The sequence below is a fragment of the Chlorocebus sabaeus genome, chromosome 21 (assembly GCF_047675955.1).
Source record: "Chlorocebus sabaeus isolate Y175 chromosome 21, mChlSab1.0.hap1, whole genome shotgun sequence".
In the NCBI taxonomy this organism is placed as follows: Eukaryota; Metazoa; Chordata; class Mammalia; order Primates; family Cercopithecidae; genus Chlorocebus; species Chlorocebus sabaeus.
This window is the reverse complement of record NC_132924.1, coordinates 59,288,953-59,294,143: the sequence shown is the minus strand read 5'-3', so window position 1 is coordinate 59,294,143 and position 5,191 is coordinate 59,288,953. Positions and strand designations below refer to the sequence as shown.

General features: G+C 36.4%; 1 protein-coding gene across 1 annotated transcript in view; it reads right to left on the bottom strand.

Moving 5' to 3' along the window:
• CALCR (calcitonin receptor) overlaps positions 1-5,191 on the bottom strand; it is a 152,079-nt gene that overhangs the window by 124,544 nt on the left and 22,344 nt on the right. The window lies entirely within an intron of this gene.

Here is a 5,191-nt window from a genome sequence, read left to right as displayed (position 1 = left end):
AATGGTGGCTTCCCAACATTTGTCCTGAAGCTGGGCCCATAAGTGAGTGTCAATTTTTTTTTTTTTTTTTCGAGATAAGGTGGAGTGCAGTGGTGCGATCACAGCTCACTGCAGCCTTGACCTTTTGGCTCAAGTGATCCTCCCACCTCAGCCTCCTGAGTAGCTTGGGATAACAGGCATGCATGACCACACTTGGATAATTTTCGTATTTTTTTTTTTTTTTGGTAGAGATGGGGTTTTGCCATGTTGCCCAGGCTGGTCTTGAACTCCTAGGCTCAGGTGATCCACCTGCCTTGGCCTCCCAAAGTGTTGGGATTACAGGCGTGAGCCACCACACCCTGCATGACTTCTAATTCAAAGAATATTATTAGATTGGAGGAGAAACTGGATGCAGACTTGGGTTCTCTTCCTCAAGATAAACTGCTATGTATGCCTTCATTCTCATCTATATCCTCCCATAGTTGGGTAAAGGAGATATGTGAGTATATGAAGGGACAAGCTCTCAGAAGGCACCTGAGATGAAAGTGCAGAATGGAGATAGAAATTCTCTCACCTGACTCTAGCAAATTCCAAAAAACAAGGGAAAAGACGCTTGATCTCATGGTACAGACCTCTTAGAACCTGTTATCTGACTTATGGGAACTCTACTCTTGGCAGATCTGGATGAAAGCTAGAGATTGCATATTTTAGCTGGTAGTTAGGGTCACAAAAAACATTATGTTAATTTATAGATCGCAGTCCCCTTTATAGTTTATGTTATACATAATGCTATAGATAGCACTGCAGTTTATTGATTTCTAATTTCTGAATGCAGAAAACATTGGGGGATATATAAACAAATACATGAAAAGTGCTAAGTAAATTGCATTCAAAATATCATTTATTATCCCGCTAACAAATTTACTTTTTTGTTACTTAAAATTTCCAATGCCTTAAAAATTAGAAGCATACTATTTAATTCGAATAATTTTTGTAGGTGGCTTTGTCCATGAAAACCACATTTGTCCTAATACTCATTCAACAAAGAATTTGAAGCAGGCCATACTTAATTTGCTCCTCTGTTTTATGGTCAGGAAAGCAGAGATATGGGTGATCTACTAGAAGTCCACACAGGTCAACCATGTGGAGTTTGAATTAGAATGCAGGTGCTCCCAGCTCAATCACAGCAATAGATAATCCCATGCAATTATGTTTCCTCACACTTGGAAAGTCACACCGGAGTATTCAAAGCAAGTAATTGGTCCCAGTAACTTAATGGGCTGTTTCTGAATCCACTTGACCTCGCTATCATGGACTTTCAGGTGTGCCATCTCATCAAAGGCCTCAGAACATTGTACGGGGGGTAGTTTGCCCCTAAAAAAGGAGCTTATGGGACTGTCCTGATTGCTTAAGCATGAGAACAGATGTTTATTTCAAGGCCACACTGCTCATGCTTCAGAACATTGCTTCCATGAGACTTCCCTAAGACAGTGGTTTTCAAATAGGCACACACATAACCCTGTCTATGGAAATTCTTTCTAAGGGGGAGGGCATATGAGTAGTTTTGAGTTTCAGTTATTGGGTTCTCAATCTCTGTATATTATCTTTCCTAAGACTGATCTGTCTTACAACTTGTCTGAGGTATGAGGAGCTCTCTTTTCTCTAACTCCTGTTCATAAACACCCTTCTCCCACTTTACAAAAGAACAAACAAAACACAAAAGCCCACCTCTCAGTCATCTTGGATAGAGCATCTTTTTGGGAGATAAAGAACCTCTTGGCTCCAAACACTAGGGCTTGTTGGCAAAGTGAACGACTCTAATGACCGGTTAACAAAGCTTTTTGCAAGTCTGGTGGTTTCCAGTTCTTTGCTTTCAACAAAATTATAGGAGGATCTAAATAAGTTGTTAAGCTGAAAAATGATTACACATAATTCTTAATGATCAATCATCATGTGATTTCTGACATATAACTAGGGAGGAATTTATAGAACCGAGGGAAATAACTATAATACAACTCCAATTTCACCTACTTTTAATATAAACATGTTTTTCAGCACTGAGGTCAGAAAAAACAAAATTATGAATAGAAGTGAGGGTAATGTTTATGTACTTCTAGCAAAATATAATATTTGAGCATGAATACATGAACTAGTTAAAATAAAGAAAAACAGGAAAAGAAAAACCCAAAACAAAATACTTCACTGATCTCATTAAGAGAAGCATTTGTAAAAAAGTTTTACTTTAAATATTTAGGAATTATTAGAATTCATAATGTAGTTACGTTGTCTTGGCCAATTGTGAGTTGATAATATTTGTAATAATTCAATCCAGAAGAATTGTGTGTGTGTGTGTGTTTATGAATTTAAAGTTTTATTCCCTGGGACTTTTATTAAGGTTTAAATTTTTATACAGTTTTTTTTTTCTTTTTTTCCCCGAGAATTGTAATGCTGTGATTATAAAAATTTTCAAGGAAAAAGGTATTATGTTGGATTTAAGTTATTTCTTTATTTTTGGGAAGGGAAATGGAAATATAGTTACAACATGACAAAAAAAGATATAGAATTTCTAACTGTTAAGTTTCTGCCAATTATTCAAAGAAGGATGTCTAGTTGATCATTTAGCTTTTTGTGACTTCATGTTCTCATGTTTACAGTGGAGGGGTTGGATAATCACCATTTATTATTTTAGCTGCTGAACTCTTTATTCAGATGGAATCTTAAAATCTGAATGACGAGGAAGTATTCTTAGACCTGTTTTTTTTTTTTTTTAATAACTAAGGGCAACAACATATTTTTCAAATGATTATCTTAGTTCTCAAGTCTATTCCCTTTTCTCAACTAGGGAAGGTAGAGAGAAAAAAAGGGATATCTGATAGAAAAGGGAGAATGAGGTCCTCTCAACTACTGAATTTTCCAGTTTCCTGAGCATTCTAAATTTGTAAACCATTTAAAATACCCAGCTTAGGAAGTTGTTGTTAAATAACATAAAGACAATTGCCCTGGAGACTAAGAGAGGAAGTTAATCATGATTTTCCACAGAAAGTTTCCTAGGAGAATAATTTTAGGTTAGGATTTGTGGTTAAGGTATCAAAAATGAAAACATCAAATTAAAAACATTGAGACCTTGATTTTAAAATTCATTCAAGCAGTCCAACTAGATAAGCCTCCTCTATTAGGGGTTAGGGCTTGACGAAGACCTTATTAAATAAAATTAATGGAAAATGCAAAGCCAACGGGGCAGCTGTGTGTCTTTGTAACCTAACTGAAACGTAAACACCATGAACAGTGTTAAAACATTACCATAATAAGTGCATTCAAGAGATGCTATCCAGGAGCTAACCTATCCAAAATGACCGCATGCTGCCGATAGAGTAGTGCTTTAAACAGCACAAATAGGCAATTCAGTTTCAATCACTAAAAATCTCATCTTCTGAAGAGATCAGACTGGCAATATAATTAAATGCAATAATTTGCTTCAGAACATAAATGATAGAGTTCATCATTTGTTGCACCTTAACTAAATACAACAATATGTCAAAATATGAGGTGGAATCTTTTTAAATTTAGAATAGAATATTTAATCAGCTTTATTTTTTAAAATAATGACTTGGTTAGATGGCATTTACTACATATTCTATGTATATCGTTTTGTTTTCCCTTTAAAGAAAAATTAGTGAAGAAAATTGTCAATTTAGGCTGGGCATGGTGGCTCACTCCTGTAATCCCAGCAAGTTGGGAGGCCGAGGCAGGTAGATCACCTGAGGTCAGGAGTTCGAGACCTGCCTGGTAAACATGGTGAAACCCCGTCTCTACTAAAAATACAAAAAATTAGCCAGGTGTGGTGGCACATGCCTGTAATCCCAGCTACTCAGGAGGCTGAGGCAGGACAATCGCTTGAACCCAGGAAGCAGAGGTTGCAGTGAGCAGAGATCATGCCATTGCACTCCAGCCTGGGCAACAAGAGTAAAACTCCGTCTCGGGGGGGAAAAAAAAAGGGAAAGAAAATTGTCTTGTCAATTTGGTCAATGTTGGCTGCTTTAGTATTTTTAGAATTCACGATAATTACAACCAAGCATTTCCATTTGGGCGAAACACACACACACACACACACACACACACACACGAGAGAGTGAGTGAGTTTTGTGACAATTGCTAAAGGGTATCAGACAAGAACAATATCTGAATGCAATGACAAAACGCCTACTTGATATATTCGAATAACTAAAATGCATTGATGTTTTTGTCTGAATCATCTGCATAATTTGTACATGTGACCTTCTTGTTGTTTACTTAGCTACTACTATGGTTCAACTGCAAATAGTGCACCTGTGATACCAGCTTCTAGCAATCCAACACAGATATTCTTGTTTCTACAAATTTTCACTTCCAAGAAGTTTACTAAAAACATCTGTAATATTTAAAGGTATATTTTAAATTTATATGTGCTTCTACTTATCTCTGAGAAAGAAAAAATAATTAGACATGTATAATTTAAATATTTGAAGGAAGAAGGCATTATGAATGAGTCTAAAATTAGCAAACCAACACAAAACAAGATATAAAAACTTGCAAATTACTTAATTTCAAAATATATTTCTACAAATGGAGTAAATATGCTGAGTGTATGTGAAAACACCATGTATAAAAGCATGTCTGTCCTGAGATTTTCAAACAAGTTAAAGAAAATTCTTTTTTAAAAAGGCAAAAAGTCATTAACAGAGTGTTAACACTGCGCCACCTAATGGAGAACTTGTCAACTCCTAAGAAATGCGCTCAAGACCTTGAAATGAGTACTTCATCAGGGAGGGTTCTAAGAGCCTTTGTTAGGGATGAAGCTCTGGATGTACGCAGGTAAAACTTTCCCAACTCATTTAACAAGCGATGCCCCTATTTATTACTGAGGACTTTTTGCTGACATGATTCATATGCTCATTATCAATTCCTAAATGTTCAAACAACCATAACAACAACTTCTTCATGGGTTTTTTAGTGCCAGTTGTTTTGGGTTCCATTTCCACAAATACGGTAATAACTTTATTTGTAGGCACTAAGTCAAAAGTGACAGCAAAAGTAAAGAGGAGTTCGGTAAAATCTTGTAGGAGCTTCTGGTCTACCACCCTCTGACCTTTGTGGGGAACATCTCCTGCGTGGAGAGAATGGAAGGTGCCAGTGACCTCTACTGCCAGCAAAGGTATCTGTAGTTTTGGACTGT